Source organism: Argopecten irradians, chromosome 5 (assembly GCF_041381155.1).
Source record: "Argopecten irradians isolate NY chromosome 5, Ai_NY, whole genome shotgun sequence".
Lineage (NCBI taxonomy): Eukaryota > Metazoa > Mollusca > Bivalvia > Pectinida > Pectinidae > Argopecten > Argopecten irradians.
The window spans coordinates 14,958,610-14,978,067 of NC_091138.1; the positions used below are offsets into that span (position 1 = coordinate 14,958,610).

A 19,458-nucleotide genomic window follows, 5' to 3' on the forward strand; every position below is an offset into this window, starting at 1 on the left:
CGCTTTACCCGATTTTAAACTGTAACCGTACATTGTACTCGACACTTAAAAAATACGTTTTCAATAAACACTAGAAAGTGATGTTTGGTATATATTTGTTATACAGAATAGTATAAATACCATGCATGAAAATCAATAAAAATATTTCATTATTACATGCACATATTACAAAATGTGGACCGTTTTTGTATAAATCTTGCCTCTGATTTCCAAGTGGCAGAAGGGGATGGATCCAATAATGGAAACTAGTCATATAGGTTTACATGGATTGTAAGCAAAGGCTAAAACATCTTTGGGAAAGGGGACCAAAATATGTATAAATCTTTGCACTGAAACCGCAGGGACAAGAAAAGCGAACTCCAATGGGGATAAAGAGTTGTTATAAATTTTTAATCGCTTCTAGTCATAGAGTTTTTGCATGGTTTGCAGCCATATTTGGTCAGAAGCATCATAAAAGAAAGGGGAAAAGAGTTTAACTCTGGCCCTCTTATGGCACAAGGGGCGGGGCCCAAGATGGGTAAACACTAGTAAATCATTTAAATCGCTACTTGTCACAGATACTGTAACCAGAAGCAAGGGAATGGGAACAGATTTTTATTGGTATTGAATAAACCCCCAAGGAAGAGTAGCGGTGCCCAAAATAGGTAAAGCGGAAAATCATTTAAATCGCTACTAGTCATGGAGTTTTGCATGTAATGTTAACAAAGTTGGCCAAAAATATCCTTGTGGGAAAGTGAACAGAATTTGTATGAATCTCAGCTCTAACCTCCCTGGGGGCAGGCGGGGCGGTTCATTAGGGATAAACAGTGACGAATCCTTTAACCCAACACTTGTCATGGAGTTTTCCACGGATTATAACCAAATTTGGCCAGAGACACCCCTGGAAGGGGAACATAGTTATATATTTATTGGCTCTTGGCCCCCGGGAGGAAGTTTAAATCAAGAGGTATTTTTTTAAAATCCTTGTGAAGAATGGACCTGTCTTATATTGAGGCTACACAATACATGTATATTGTTATACATAACTTTTATGAGAATGTGCCTTATTTTCAGCATTTATGTATTCGTTCACGTAAATTATTATGATAACATTATCGCAATTTGTATCAATGCATAATATTGAATTCAATTATGTTAATTATTGTTGTAATTTGTGTAATTGATATGTAAATATTTTTGAATTAATTTTGTCATAAAATTGAAGTGTTGTTATTTATGTGTCTTTTACTTTAACTCGTGACAACTTAACTATGGGTTATGAACATTTATACTTTTTTGCGATGATTTAATTTTTTGATTAAGAGTAATACAATTCTACTGATCTGTCTACCCTCGGCACAGGACAACGGCCAACAAGGAAAAAATATCATTTGAGAAACTTATATAGATTGGAGTAAACAGTGATAGATTACAGTTTTATTACTGACTGAATATGTTTTGTGAAACTCCTTTTTGAACCACTAATAACTGAACCTGTTCATCCATGTTGATGTATGACCTAATTACATATACATGTATATATATCACCTCCCGTCGCGGAATGGTGTGATTTGAAATACGATATTCACAGAAAATCGTATTTTAAGGCCGTGCTGACTGATCGAGACCATATGATTCAGACTCAGCTGTCGGTGTTCCTGTGAACCTATCTCTATTTCTAACGTCAATCAGACACGGGTTCCGAGGCCAACTTCGACTGTTTTCGGGGATCATCTCAAAATGTTTAATATAAATTTTTTGCTCGGACGTCGCCAAGGACGTCCCAGCTCTATACAATTTGTCTTTGTTAGAAATAATACAATGTTTATTGGGCAAACGGATACTGCATAAGGCAAAATACATAATGGTCTCAGGTTCGATCCTCACTAATACTATATTAGTATATATTATTTATTACTATATAATTTTATTTTTATTAATCATTTTTATTTTTATTTCTTTTTATAATACCCATTAGCCACAGTCACTATGCTGCTTTAATGGCAAATAAAATATTATTATCAAGAGTATTTACTATCACCTTGAGTAAGCATTTTTTATATCTTTAAAAAAGTTTTAATTTTGCTTCAGTTATTAACGCTATTTTATAACAATAACACTGTCTCACTATCAATAATCTCTACAAAATTAAAAAAAAAAATGTACAATCTTAAAACCATGTCTGCACGATATAAAAATATGAATTTTTATTTTACATCGATTGCTAAAAAAAGTTATACAACTTACACAAATCACTTTCGATGGCCCGGATGATAGAACGCGAGGGGTCGTAGAGTGGAAGGAAATCGGAGTGCCCGGGGAAAACCCAAGTGAAACATCGTCTAGAGCTAACATAATCTTTTTGTAGCATATGTATGATGTGACGAAATCCAGCCAAGCGTACACGATAATGTTATACGGCGGATATTTAAGTTTTATCGTAGTTTCTTCTAACTTGTAGTTTTGCAGCGTCGTGTAGATATTGATACTATAAATGCGCTGCAATTTATAGCGAATATGCAACTATAGTATAAGAAAAGGTACATTGAAGATATGTTAATAATAGATTGTTATGCATTGTGAGACCCCTCAAACCGTCGAAGTCGTACTCCGAGTCTGTGTCTCTGTCCATGTTAGAAATGTCTATTAGGATTAGTGTTGATGTTTTACGAATTAAGGTTAGATAAGAACATCATCGAAAGTCGCCATTCAGTATCATTCACATACATTACAAGGAATAGGAACTATAACATTCAAAGACTATATCGTTATTGTATACGTGTCCCCATATACGTCATGACTGATTTTGCTACAGAAACGGGTTCGATCTCTAGCACTCAGTAGATGCTTATCTGGTTCACTCGATAGAGTATAATCTTCAAATATCTTTCACTGTAATTTCATGCAATTGTCATTGCTGTTAATACTGTAATAACGTTAACCCAACACTTCTTAAAGCTGTATAGCACGCACATTAACGTTACTACTATATATACAGTATATAGGCCAAAAAACGTTCGGTCCTCTTATAGATATTCATAAATTCGTGCACTAATACACAATATATAAAGTGTTATTAGTCAGTAAGTGAATAACGTACCTGTATGTGTATATCATATCAAAACAATTAATGTGTTTGTATTTAGAGGTTAAATAATTGACTTCATCAAAATATAACCCAAATAATACAACATAAATAATATAAAAAAACAAAGATGAAACCAAAAATCTTTTCTATATGCAAATACATCAATTTTGATCAGCCAACGGTGGATCAGTTATTCATGATACCTTTAGTTTCAGTAGTCTAAACGAAAGCAATATTGTCGCCTGAGTTTAATATCATTGTTTTGATAAAAGAACGCCTTTAGTTTCAGTCTTCAAAAGTCTGATTATAAGTTTTTTAGAAACAGTTTGCCTTAGACATACTCGTATCGACAGTTTTTATTCTACAAAAGAATTTTAGTACATCAATTCGCTGACTAATGTTTCGAAACCTTTTCGAGTTGTCTCTCTTTGTTAATGTATTCTTCTTTCTTACACCTTTAGGTCATCTGACCCGAAGGGTCAAGATGATCTATATAGTCATCATGTTTCGTCCGTCGTCGTCCACCGTGCGTCGTCCGCCGTGCGTAAAACTTATCACATTTTGAACTGCTTCCCCAGTTCTACCACTGCGATTTCATTGAAACTTACCTGAAATGATCCTGACGTGATGTAAATGATATTTCCAACTATCGACCCATCTCAATCACCTCTTGCTTCAGTAAAATAATAGAAAAAAGTATTTTTGAAGTATCTCTATAATTACCTACGTGATTGTGAAGTAATCACCAAACATCAGTCCGGCTTCATTCCCGGTGATTCAACTGTGAACCAACTTCTTTCGGTATACAATAATATCACTGACTCATTAGACAAAGGAAAAGAAGTTCGGTCTGTTTTCTGTGATATAAGTAAAGCCTTTGATAGAGTGTGGCATGATGGACTATTGTTTAAATTAGAATCTCATGGTTTTAAAGGGAAATTATTAGGGTGGTTTAGAAATTATCTTACTGATAAGAAGCAACCTATTTTAACTGAAGGCATTTTCTCTACCTTTAAAACTGTTAACGCTGGAGTCCCCTAGGGATCTGTCTTAGGCCCTTTTTTATTTCTATTATATATTAACGACATAACAAATATTGTTACGAGTGATTGTAAATTTTTTGAAGATGACACTTCGATTAGTGAAGTAATTGATAATAACCAAATCTATGCTGCCCATACACTTTCACAAAATCTTTCGAATATAAGTACTTGGGCTCTGAAATGGGACATAAAGTTTAACCCCACTAAAACTACATCATTAATATTTTCAAGGAAACGAAACGTCATTCATTCCGATATATACTTTAACAATAACACGGTTCATACAGCTAGCACACATAGACATTTAGGAGTTTTACTTTCTGACGATTGTAAATGGACTCAACACATAGATTATGTATACCAGAAAGCATTTAAAAGGATAAATATTTCAAAAACATTAAAAAAGAGTGTCACGTAAAACTCTTTTAAACATTTATAAAAGTTATATTTGACATGTTTTAGAATATGCTGATGTTTTATTATGATAACTGTACTGAACAATGTAAACTTATGTTAGAGTCTGTTCACTTAGAAGCCGCTAGGATTATAACGGGATTGCGTAGAGGTACCTCCCATGATATACTTTATAAAGAACTAGCTTGGGAATCTCTCTCTGATCTGCGTCAAAAGCACAAACTTATTCTTATGTTTAAGACACTCCGTGGCTTTGCTCCACAGCATTTGATTGAAATTGTACAACCATTTTTATATCAGCCTGAAAATGAGAGATATCCACTAAGGATGACAAGATATTTTAATATTCCTATGTGCAGAACTGCAAGTTACTATACTAGTTTTTTTCCAAGTACCTTTAGAGAATTTAATTCTTTCGCTTTAAACTTTGACTTATCGAATGTTAATACTGTTGCACAATTTAAAATACTCCTTTGTAACATTAATAAAATGGAACCTGATATAGCAAATACCTTTATAAACAAAGGTTCTCGAATTATGAATATTACTCTGTGCCAGCTCAGAAATTCCTCTAGCAATCTAAATTCTAACCTATTTCGCGATTATTTGAGAGATTCTCCAATTTGTTCTTGTGGCCTTGGTGATGAAACAGCCGAGCACTATCTTTTCATATGTCCTTTATTTAATGAACAAAGATCATCACTCAGAACCAAGATACATAACTCTAATATTCCCCATTCACATTTTAACACAAAAACTCTACTGCATGGCTGTGACAATTGTGATGAAGAAACAAAATACATATTTATTGCAATGCATATCAGAATATATATCTGAAACTAAAAGATTTTTTTTTAGATTTTTCTACTATGATAGGTTGGGGAGATACACTAATAATAATATTCATTCATAATGTAATGTTGAATGTTAAAATATTTTGTTGATAATTGTACTATACCGGATTTGATTGGAGATGGCTAATATAGGCTTTGCCTGTTGCCAAATCCATTTGCATGTTATTTGCAATAAAATTTGTTGAAATGAAATGATCCTGACATGGTCCCGACAAAGTGTTGTCATTTTTTGGGTCGATCCGAATTCCAGGATTGCCACCACAGCCGTCATATTGAAGACACATTTCCAACTTTTCCTTAAGTTCTACCACTGCGATTTGGCTGGAATTTGGAGTTATTTTTCGGGTCGATGCGAAATCAAAGATAGCCACCACAGCCGTCATCTTGAAATCACAACATATCTAAATAATTTGATATACAACTGTTGCGAAGGTAGTCAGATGACCGTTTAGCCTCTGGGCCTCTTATTAAACATAACATAGGGAATCCTCCCAGGAATACCAAAGTATTCTCATCATACACAAACTTGCATCCTCTCCTATAGACAATTATTCTACTTATCATTTTCACCAATTGATTTCATTACAATACTTTTCAAAAATATTCTGCATACAGATACATGTACCCCTTCTTTTATCACAACATCCAAAGCATCAAAAACAATAAATTCACGAAGAAATTTGATAGAACACAAAAATGGGTCCAGTACTAAAATTCCAATAATACTGTCCATCAAGAGATTTTTCTAAAATATTGCATAAAAACCTCAATACACGTGATAATGTAGTGGTAAAACTGCATTACCGTGTGGCACCCCCAAGGGACACCAGTTGACAATGCATACACATCCTTTGATTGATAACATACATTGACTAATTAAGTATATACAGTATTACTTATTGTGATACCATAACGTTTGATATTTTCAAACCAATAGGGCCATTTATTAATCAAAATTGGATTGTTCAACAAATGTTATAGTGTTATAATTAACAATGTAAGTTCATATGTTACACTCATTTCTATTGTTTAAAAGATTATGGTTATTTTTTCATAGACAAGATGTACTGAGATAATCTGATACCTTAGTGATCTGTCTTCACACATAATACAATTTTACCAGCTTCAAGAATTCAACATATTTTGCATATAAAAAGTAACATAAGTAGCTATTTTATGTAAAATAAATATGTAATTTGAGTTGAATTTAATGCATTTTCCTAATTTTTCCCCACATCTCGCGCATTTTGATTTAATAAAGATATTATAATTGATGTCTTGGTAGTATTCTCTGAAGTCAAGATAATGTATTATTATCAAGACACACTGTCAGATTATTATTTTTAGTCTACAAACACCTGTGATGTTTTTATGCAAAGATGATGAACATGAATGGCTATATAATGGCAAATTTCAATAAAAAGGCTTATACAATGTAGATGTATTTGATATTATCAACACATGTATACCAATCATTACTTATAATCAATCAAACAAATGTCTATTCATAGACATATTTTTGTACCAATTGATTTCCGTTGATAAAATACTAACTATGCGTCAATTGATTGGTTATGGGTTATTGACCGCTGTAGGGCACATAGAAGATATCTGCGTCTTCTGATTGGTCAAGTCAATGGTTTAGACCTTGTAAGACAAAGGGAGTCCCTTTTAACAGCTTTAGACGCTATCTTGGAAAATTGTGGAAACATTTCGAAAAGCATCTTCATTTGTGTACATTTAGAGTTGGAAGAGGAATTTTAAAACATGCCTCCAACAAACCCAACTTTTGATTAATGAATTTATAGTTAACTTTACTTAACATGTCGTTGTATCGTGCATTTTGATAGCATCATCCTTTGATTGTTGTTTACGCTAAAGTAATAATAATTTTTGCTGGAATAGTGTCGCTTTCGCTCATCTTTGCTAAAATGTGTCAAGCTATTTCAAATAATGTTTCTTTATAATGAGAAATCATTTGAAATAAACTGTTTTCTTCTATATCAGGATTAAGAATTAAGAGCCATCATTTTAATGTCAATTTCATGCTAATAAAGCTTAAAGTATGGACCAAGATGCCTTGCTGGATAGGATATGATATTGTTAGAGAAAATATGGGACATGGTTGGGACCATGCTATCAAATCGACAAATAGGAGGAATTCAAGGAATGCGGCTTCAAGCTAGAGGGGTTATACTCTATATTTTATGAATGGTGTTTTATATTTGAAAGCTTGCTCATATTTTAATTTGATTACAAAAATATCTACTCCTTTGAGTAAGTACTGATTTTGACACGTGTTTTAAAAATCAACATCCCCTTTTTAAGAGAAAAAACAAGATATAACAATACCTTTCATTCCGTATTTACTATTTACAGACAATATGAATGCTAATTGTATTTGTTGCTAATTTATAAGTAAATACATTTAGATAGTGCTATATTAGCACATAGCTATGTCATTCCTTTTGCTATATTAGCATACAAATGTATATAAAAAGAAAAAACTCCAGACAGCGTTGCTAGGTCTTTCTGCCTTCTCAGGCGTTTTCAGGCGAAATTTAGCATACATCGATATATATATATACATGTATGTGTGTGTATAAGACAAGCGCTGTTTACTTCAACAACATTTATGCCTGGAATTTATGCATTGTGTGATAATGTTAATTCCACTGATGTGATATAACTCTGTTATATTTATTATTGTATACCGGTAATTTTTACTAACCCATTACATGTATTATATGATTTTCTAACAGGAGGATCATGCTGTAAATTGGTTTTATACTACACTAATTTTTATCATTCTTTCAGCACTGAGGAAATCTGAGAAATATGCCATCCCGGTACATGCCACTTGGGAATGACCATCATGGGATATAAAACATAATCATCTACAGAAATACAGATATTTGCTGTTGTATGGTGTGAAATTACTGCAACTTTGGAATGTGCCTGCCTCCTGTCTGCTACATAGACTTTGTCTTTGGATACGATTGTCCTTTTCAAAGCCTGTCTCATCAACATTTGATATGTATTCAGGCTTAGTTTAAAGATCTCGAAATGGATTCATTAACTTTTCTATTTGTTGACATTCGGTGGATGAGTTTGGTTTGGTTTGGTTTGTTTAGTTTTACGTCCTATTAACAGCCAGGGTCATGTAAGGACGTGCCATGTTTGTTGGTGGAGGAAAGCCGGAGTACCCGGAGAAAAACCACCGGCCAGCGGTCAGTACCTGGCAACTGCCCCACATAGGATTCGAACCCGCATCCCAGAGGTGGAGGGCTTGTGGTAATATGTCGGGACATCTTAACCACTCGGCCACCGCGGTGGATGAGGGCCAATACCAGGATTAAATATTTACCAATACAATACTTAAAATGTATACAAAGGACACCATTTACACAAGCGAATGGCATTTAGATTGTAAATAAGTCGATGCCTGTTTTTTTTGTTTAATATATAGGTTATAAAAATGCTTTATCAATTAATGATCATCATTCGGTTTCTTTGTTTATTTTCTCAATTTGCCATTGAGACACTCCTGGCTTGAAATCCTTGACTAAAATTTTCCGGTCGACTGACATGGTTTATGTTTTAAAATGTTTTAATACGATGTGTTTCTTAATAAATGTGTGTATACATGATTTAAGCAGTGTATCTGTGTCTTATTTCTCAAGGTACAAGTCACTCAATCTCTAATGACCATGGCCGTTCGCGACAGGAATATAGCGTATGAGAGAAATACATTTTAATCTAACCACAGCTTTTGTATGTATCGCTATATTAACGATATAGCTTCGCCTCGGGAAATAAACAAGTCTCTGGAAACCAGAAACTTGCTATATCTTTTTTACCATTTTCGGCATGCGCACTGGGATTACTTCAATTGTCAATTTATGAAAGATGGCGGCCGACAATGAAATCCCGAATATTTACAGAAAAAATACATGAAACAGGTATTGTACAACGACATGCCGTCTAATTCTAAGCGTAATACATATTTAAGAGGTCTCGGAATTTCTTTTGGATTCACCATGGATATCGAATGTGATGATTTGAATTTGAAAAAAATTGCTGTCGCATGGGCGACGAAGTGCAGAAGCCAAAAATATCGCAAGACTCGCCCATTTTCCAGGCATACTGTCGGAATACAGTACTACTGATCAGCTGGGTTTCAATGAAAAAATAACGTCAAAAACACCGTTTATGGTGTCGTAGACATTTATTTTATTGGAATGCACCTTATGACGTGTTAGAATCATTTTAGTGAAAACTGTCATAATCTGGGTACTGTCACAATTTGGGTATACGCACCTTAGATCTGTAAATAGTTTTAGCATTTAGCAGGACAAAAAGTGGCATTTCTCTGCTTTTAATATATTTTACATTCAATCATGTTTGAATTTTAATTTTCTCATTATTGTCCAGTTGGTTAATTTCCATATGTTGTATGTATATACCTTTGAATGTAAGTAACATTCTTAGATATTCATTTAACATTTTTATCTTGAATGAGATCGAGAGTATTCAATTTGGGTTATAAAATATAGATTATAACAAAAATGATCATGATAAAATTACTTCTTAGACCCATATCAATACATAATGTACAGTTTTTTTATGTAATGGAGAACATAACGAGCAGTTAATCAGGTTAAATTAAAACCAGTGCATATTTATAATGTATTTATTGTTATCATCACATTCGTAGCAATACGTTTTTAAGACTTCCAAAAGACAGTTATAATTCCTTATACTTGGAACATTTTAAGTAGGTTAATTCGAATAAATTACTACATGTATTGGCATGGTTTTGTATGATATCTATTACTTGACTCAAAGTACGATGGGATATTGGAGGAGAATTTTAGGACTTATTCACTCAAAAACCTGCTAACATTGGGATTGTATGAGATTTTTGGACTTTAAGGAGGAGGAGAATTTTAGGACTCATTCACTCAAATACCTGCTAACATTGGCTTTGTATGAGATTTTTGGACTTTAAGGACTTATTCACTCAAATACCTGCTAACATTGGGTTTGTATGAGATGTTAGGACTATTAGAACTTATTCAAACTGCTGTTAAGACTTGGTTTGTTTCCAATTACTATTGACATAAGTTTTTTAAGGAGATCTAGGACTAATTCAAATTTCTATTGGCATTAACTTAGTATGAAATTGTATGCCATATACCATTAACATTGGCTTTGTAGGAACGATTCGCAATATTATTGACGTAGTTCGCTAAACCTGCATATATATCATTAGGCTTTTTTTATTTGTTTTGCCTAATATATATTAATAATTGTACCTCCTCTCGTGTAGGAAATGCACAATGCAAGACGTTAGGGAAACCGGTGGTCCACTCAACGTCAGAATCAACAATCACCGCTTGTCTATCAAACAGAACAAACCTGACTATCCGGTTGCTAGACATTTCCACTTACCCAGCCATAGTTGGAAAGACATGCAGGTGATTGCAATTGAGCACTGTTCCTACTGGGCACAAACCAAGCGTCAATCGAGAGATAGATTCTGGATTACCTATCTTCAGACCCGCTATCCCAAGGCATTAACGAACGTTAAATATACTAATTGACATCAATTGATCACTTGCTTTTCAATTAATTATCCCTACTTCCAGCATTTTCCCGTTCTGTTCTAAGCGTTTTTGATCCTTTTCATATGCTGAACGGCAAAAGGCGACTAAATTTAGGACTTTGCTTCTTAGCCCACACACCGAGGAGATAGGCGACTAAATTTGCATCCTATACCAACTTTCCAGTCATCGCTCATATTTTAGTGTTCTGCCGAACAGCATGGATACATTTTCGTAGATCCGGCCTTCGGCTACTACTTGCCGAAGGGTAAATTGCGCTCCATTGTGCTGTATAGTTAAATATTTGTCTACTTTGTCCCGCTTTCCTGTTCGTATCCTATAATGTAATCTTGTTCGTTTTGTATGTCTTGATAAAGGGTCAGATCGCCTCGAAAATTTGACAATTTTCTTTGTCGACACGGTTTGAATTACTTCCTTGTCCCATATTTACCATTTGAAGTAATTCGTATCCAACAATACCGTGGATACAGTGTCATCTGGAAAATCCTGTTGATATTACTGCTTTGACCCTTATCAATAAGGTGTGGTATTTAGTGAAATTGTTTTGATAGTACAAATATTTCAGAATTATAATCTCAATTATATTATCTGAGGGACCTATGGTACTTAGTGGAAAAATTGTTTCGCTGGTACGAAAAAGTCGTAAAATATAATCATAATAAAACTGTGACAACAGGTCAGGAAACTCAGATAAAACTTCCCATCCTGAGTAATGAGCAATGGCAACCAAAGGATCAAGATCAAGTAAGCATGCTTCACAAAACAACAGTCTAGACTCATCTACCAAACGATTGGGAAATACAAGTCGAACAACTCGCTCAAAAAAAGAGGTCGCGCTGGAACAGTAGCGATGTCTGCAAGTGCCCCATATGTGCAAAAGAAATTGATGAAGATACCCAAGCAACTCAATGCGAAATTTGAGACTGCTGGTACTGCTGGACATGTAGTAAGATCCCTAAAAAGTTATTCCAGTTTGCTAACTCCGGCCTCATGGAAAACTTTAAATGGACATGTAACACCTGCAATGTCAACTTTCTAAGATTCAGTCTAATGGAGAAAAACCCAAAAGAAATTAAAAAAAGCACCGGGGAAAGGCTTGACAAAATAGAAGAAAAACTTGACAAGGTGGAGGAAGAAATACCAGTCAAGGTAACCGAGTCTGTAGACAAAATGAAGGGCGACATTATAAGCAGTCTAAGATCAGAAATGGACCAAGCCATTGGAAATAGAATAAAAGAAAAGGACGATCAAAAACAAAGAGAGATGAACATCATGGCCTTTAACATCATAGAATTCGATAAGAAAAATGCCTGGGAAAGAAAGAACGAAGACATTGAACATCTAACCCATCTATAGTACAACATTTAGGGATCGAAAATGTCAAAATTAAGATGATAGGTCTAGGAAAAAGAACAAAGGATAAACAAGACCAGCAAAGGTAACTTTGGAAAATAAAACAAAAAGAAGAAAAATACTGGAAAACTGTAAACAAATCAGAGGCATAACTCAAAATAAAGAGCCTATACCTGGACCATCAGGGCACTTCAATGAGCCAACCAAGACAACAGGTACATATCAAAAGATAAGCAAAGAAGAAAGGAAGAAAGCGCTAAACAAGCGATATAGTAACACGGTTACTAAGCTCTTCCAAAGTAAAGCAAAAACTAGTACACCACAATTAGGTGATAGCCAAAGCCAAAGGAAAGGAATGGAAAAAGCTACCTATTCTTAACCTTGACTCCACACAGCCTTTACCTGAGAATTTGAATTTAACCAGGGAAGATCAATCCGAGTGTATACCGGCATCACAACTGGAATTATCACAGGATTATGACTGTTATTTTTTATTACCAAAAAACAACAAAGGTAATATTGAGGAAAGTGAGTTCAGCCTTAAAAATCATGATACCTTCCTCAATTCTCTTCATCTATGTCAAAAAATCTATACAATTTCCCAAGAACATACTTCCAGGAGAGTATTTGGTGCACTAATGGATTAAAAGGAGCAGACAAACTAGTTGTTGGTTGCATATACAGAAGCCCAAACAGCAGCAGAAAACAGTGACTGGCTGAACAATACAATATCAGAAGCCTGTGAACTCTCGTCACACTTACTAATCCTTGGAGATTTCAATTATGGAAGTAGTATCTATTAATTCCTAGAAACGGTTAAAGACAACTTTTTAATCCAAGGCGTTTTTGATGAAACACACCATAGATTGAACCAAAGAGCAGCAATCGTAGACCTCATTTTAACTAAAGAGGGCAATATGATAAAGGATTTGAAGTACATTGCCCCGATTGGTAAAAGCAACCATATATCTATATTTTTTTCAGTATTCAACTACACTTGAACACCAAAAACAAATCAGATGACACTTACAGATAATATCAAGGAAACTATGATGACATGAGGAAAGAACTGAGAGAAACGGACTGGGATAGAAAGCTGAATAATAAATCAGCACAAGAAGCATGGGATTACTTTCAAGAAACAATTATGGAATTGATGAAGAAGTGTACCAGTGAGGAAAGTAAATCCAAAACGAAAGAAAAAAGCTATTGGGTTACAAATGAATCAATGGATGCCATCAAAAAGAAAAAAAAGAGACTGTGGAATAAATATAAGCATGCAAGAACAGACGACAATTTCAAAAAATATCAAGAGGGAAGCAATTTAGAAACCAATATATGGAGAGAAGCAAAAAGAGCATTTGAGAAAAAAGTGTAGGAAAATATAAAGACAGACAGTAAAAGTTTTTGGAAGTATGTTCAGGAAAAGACTAAGGTGAAAACGGGCCTAGGAGATATAGTGAACGAGAGTGGAATTGCCATTGCTAACAACAAAAAGAAAGCAAATCTACTTAACACATTCTTCTGTAGCGTGTTCTGAAGAGAAAGGTGACAATTTACCATTATTTACAAACAGAGTTACAGATGATGAGATTCAAGATGTCAACTTAAATAACCCTACAATAATGAAGAAACTAGACGAAATCAAAACCACAAAATCGCCGGGAGCAGATTGATTACACCCAAAAGTAATCAAAGAAATAAATAATGAGATATTGACACCTCTAGGAATACTTTTTAGGAAATCTATGGAAGAAGGAAAATTATCTTCACAATGGAAAAAAAGCAAACATTACAGCAATACACAAGAAAGGCAATCGAAAATCCCCAGAAAACTATAGGCCAGTAAGTCTTACATCTATAATTGGGAAATGTATGGAAAAGATATCCGATATCCGAGATAAAGTAATGGAACACTTAGAAAAGCACAAACTGCTATCAAACCAGCAATTCGGATTCAGAAAAGGGATATCAACCACTTTACAACTTTTAGAAGTGATTGAACATATAACCTACACTCTGGACAATAAAGAACCAGTGGATATTATATACTTAGATTTCAAAAAGGCCTTCGACACAGTTCCACACAGGCTGCTCCTATTAAAACTGAGACACTACGGGGTTAAGGGCAAATAATTACAATGGATAGAAGATTTTCTTATTGGAAGAGAACAAAGAGTAGTGGTTTATGGAAAAAATCTGAATGGAGAGAAGTAAAATCTGCAATCCCGCAGGGCAGTGTGCTTGGCCTATTCTATTTCTCATATTCATTAACGACCTGCCCGAACATATCCACACCGTAACCAAGCTATTTGCAGACGACGCTAAGATTATAGGATACCCAAATACTGAGAACATATATCTGTAATTCAGCAAGATCTGGACAATGTAATGGAGTGGTACATAAAATGGCAAATCTCTACATCTTGGACATAACAATGGAGGACATGAATACACAATGACATTAGAAGGCAATGAAATCAACATCCAACAGGTAACTGAGGGAAAAGACTCTAAAAATTCAACAGACATATCGCAGAAAAAATATTAAAAGGAAATCAAATGACCGGATTAGTCAAAAGAACATTGGAACATCTGGATAAGGACACTTTTATACACATATAAAGCCCTAATTAGACCACATCTAGAGTACGCAAGTTCAATTTGGAACCCTATTTACAGAAAGGACATTATTTCACTAGAAAATGTACAGCGAAGGGCTACTAAATTAGTGAAATCAATCCAAAATAAATCATTTCTTTTTTATTTTTGAAGAGATTGTACATTGGTACAAAAAGCATTTACATATGATATTCAATATTCATTATTTAAATCGTAATATTCATTTATAATCTTTGAACTTCTCTAATACTGTAAACCAAGTTATTTACAAGGGCTGCTAGATATAATGCACTCTCAAGGTGTTCATTGAAAAAACAAAGTTTACTCTCTCTGTAGATATGTATATACGCATTATATATATTAATTAGTTATTATGTGTTTTCACATATATATAATTCTCGACTGGATTATATCAAATCTGAAAAGGAAAAAAAATATTTGCCGTGTAGACAAATTGGTTTACAGTACCAGGTATTCCCTATACAATATGATAGTAATTTTCTGGAGTTTTAATTGAACGATTAATGACAGAAATTTGCAAGTTGCACCCTTTTAGAAAAGCAAACGAAGATATTAAATAAAAAAAGAAGAATAGTAGAAAGAACTGAGAGAAGGAAGAAGTGGCAATGGACTGACAAGGCTCATTATTCTCAATGAGATTTATAACATCCTATGTAAAAAGATTAGATACCACACCAAGATCATGCAAAAAAGAAATTAAAGTATATTAAGAAAAAAAGTTTAAAAAGTGACATTATTCTAAAAAACTTTCCCATTTTCTCCACTCATTGACAAATTTCATAATATGTGTTTCACCCTTGGTGGTTGCAATGTATTTTTCAGTCCTGTACAAATCCTTCAAAAGATTTTTAAACGCATTCATTGATAAACCAATATGGAGACATCTAGCACTATAAATATATTGCTTTAGTACTAAAATGACAACATTATCTGTATAATTTTTACAATAAGAGAGTCCAAAAATGAAAGATTCCTTATTAAACGAAAATGGAATTAAAAGTATCTCTAATATGGATTCAAAATTTGATAGGAATAACTGAACATTTTCACAGTCCCATAATGTATGAACAATAGTCTCAATTTTAGTTTTACACTGATGACAGTAATGAGTGTCTACAAGGCTTATTTTAAAGCAGATATGAATTTGTGGTTAAAATATACTGATTAATTCTAAACTGAAGCCACTGCAATTTTGTGCTTCTGGTACTGATAAAAGGAATAAAGTATTTTTGTCTCCATTTTTTATTGTCAAAACCAAAAATATCATCCCATTTTTTTTCTTCCTGTAGCAACAGTAGTATTCTGGCAAAGTGCCTTATAAAAATCACTTGCTTCTTTTTTTATGCTTAACAAATATTTCTATGTTTTTTGGATGAATGGGTAATTTAAAATCCTATTGGAAATTTCATCTGATGAGAAAGTTTTTTTAATGGCATTGATTACACCTTGATATGTAAGAAAATCTGTATGCATATTAAATTTCTGATTAAACTCATATAGACTGTAAAACACAACATTTTCACTATTTTTTATCATATCATTCAGGACTACAACACCCTTCTGAAACCATTCTTTATAAAAAAACTTTTATTGTTAATTTCTATTGGTTTATTATGCCAAATAGGAACTTTAAGAACATTATCATTTTTCTTTTTAATATTTTCAGACTTTAAAGTAAGTTTACACCAACTTTTGAAAACATCTTTCCAAAATAGGTTTTTTACAGTTTTGTTGACATTTTGAAATATAATCACTACCACAATGCGCTAATATGTTTTCATTACCAAACCTTTTAAGTACAAGCTCCATTTTCCCCTCTGATGTGTACAACCTACGTATCCATGCTAGTTTCAGAGAGTCAATAAAGGATTCTAAATGAATCATTTTAAGTCCACCCTCATGAAAACTTTTAATAGTTATATCTCTTTTTATCTTCTCAGATTTCCATAAAAAGTTATAGAGTTCTGTATTCATTTTTTTTTTAAAATAGGCTATCTGGATTTGGCAATGCTATGAATAGGTGCCAAAATAAATCATACCACGAACGACTTGTAGAACCATCACTACAGTACAGACGAAAGAGAAGCGCTATGGTTCAAGACTACGGAATCCTACAGGAAATAGATGACGTGGATAAGTCAAAAATCTTCGTTATGGACAATACCTGTACTATATAAATATAGAAGCAGGATAAACTGCAGGAAAACTGTTTCTCAAGCAGAGTGGTAAATGATTGAAACGGTCTCCCTGAGACGGTCGTGTCAGCTATAAGGCTAAACTCCTTCAAATCAAGACTCAACGATCATTGGAGAAATCTGCATATCAAGTTCACACCTGACTGCTATTAACTAGGTTATTGTACAAACAATGCTTGAAATAATGAGTTATCTATTTTAGTGTCACTGTGTCGCTAAATAAGAAATTCAGATTTCATACCAATATCACACGATAGGAAGATAAAGATATATCGTACAATCACTACTGTTGCCATAAATGTATAAGTAATGATCCAGTCTAGGTTGATAGTTGATAAATTGCAGTGTGAAAACTTACTGAGTGAAGCAAACAGGACTCTAAAGGTGTAAGCTAGTGAAATTATTTCGCTGCTTACCAGAAATTGCTTCTTTAAAACCTTTTAAAACTTTTAATTGTGAATAGTGATTTTAAAATATACTTAAAACCCAGCTAGTAAAGTTTTCTTTGTTGTATATGACCATTATATTAAATAATGGACACCTAGGAGTCCATTATGTAACTTGCTGTCCATTATTATTGGGCCACTGTCCATTATTCCCCAAAATAATGGACAGCCGGGATAATAATGGACAGTCTATTTTTAACACAGGAAAAAACGCTGCTGTAAGGAAAACCAAACAAGTTTATTGGAGCAACCAAAATTTTACAATTATGTTCACTGCTCCATCGAAATTATTACTTCCCTTCCTAGCTGTTACTGTTCTGAAAATAAAAAAAAACATAATTAGAGTCTTGCATTATTATTTGTTACATATTTTTAAAACTTGTAATTGACGAGGAATAGGAAATCTAGATTCTTGACCGAGGTGTGATGATATGCAGTCTTTTCGCTCAGATATCTCACAATCTTTATAACATATAATCTGATGATTATGGTCAAACATAACATAATAATCATAGTAGAGCGAAACCTGTCTAATCTGACACTTGGTTTCCCTGTAACTGTTCCGTATTCAAAAATAGCAACAATAGTATACAACAATATCTGACTTTCCTACACCCTGAATAATCTGACCAAACAAGTATACCAATGCAATTAATGCAACCATATCAATCAGATATAGCCTATTTTATCTTATATATAACATGCGCATGGTCGATTTAAAACAAAAACCGTAAAACTTAAATTGTAGGAAAAACTCACCTTGCTTGTATGTATTGGCTGTTTGATGTAAAGTTAGACAATGCACCTGTCCTTGTGCGAATAAACAGGTCACTTCAAAACGTTATATCATCTGAATCACAGCTGCGTTCATCCCTAAATGATGACCGGGTAAGGAATATATCACTATCCGATATGTTCAAAAACACTGTTGTACTTCCAAAGGTGTAAAACTAAATGATTGTGCATGCATCTCAACATTGTTAGTCCATTATTTGTCACAGGTGAGTGAACACCTGTACAATACCTGAAGTGGGATGTCCCATTTCTCTAACAGGGTACGCAGGGTAGCGGGTAGTGGTATGATGGGTTTTAAGTAGGATAAATTCCTCAAACTGTCCATTATTAGAGAGAATGGATTGTACCTCGCCCTGCGGGCTCGGTACTATCCATTCTCTCTAATAATGGACAGGTTTTCGGAAATTATCAATTACATAATGTAAAATATCACCTCGTTGCGCAACAAGAAGAGGATCAAGGATGAAACCGAATATAGATCGGCCTTACAAGTCCACGACTTACAACGGCTGGAAAACAAGTCCACGACTTACAACGGCTGGAAAACAAGTCCACGACTTACAACGGCTGGAAAACAGTGTGAGCAGAGTGAAATAATATATATATATATATATATAGCGGACCTAACCCAATATATAGCGGATCTAACCCAATATATAGCGGACCTAACCCAATATATAGCGGACCTAACCCAATATATAGCGGACCTAACCCAATATATAGCGGACCTAACCCAATATATAGCGGACCTAACCCAATATATAGCGGACCTAACCCAATACATGTATATAGCGGACCTAACCTAATATATAGCGGACCTAACCCAATATATAGCGGACCTAACCCAATATATAGCGGACTTTTATTGACGATAGATTTGTAAAGGATTGTAGGACTGACTCATGTTACGATTAAAGCTGTATGGTCTATCACTTTCGCTCTTTTTGTCATAGCGAAAACTGTTTAAGTGTTATACACATTTTTCCCCGTCTGTCCGAGGTTTAAACTTTCTACTTTTACC

At 34.0% G+C, this 19,458-nt stretch overlaps 1 protein-coding gene across 1 annotated transcript in view; it reads left to right on the top strand.

Annotated features, from left to right (window-relative positions):
• Positions 1-9,033, top strand: part of LOC138322966 (uncharacterized) — a 34,402-nt gene extending 25,369 nt beyond the window's left edge. Inside the window, exon 9 of the mRNA XM_069267238.1 lies at positions 8,196-9,033. The gene's annotated coding sequence lies outside the window, so the exon portion shown is untranslated. The remainder of the gene's footprint in view (positions 1-8,195) is intronic.
• Positions 9,034-19,458: the final 10,425 nt, after the last annotated feature.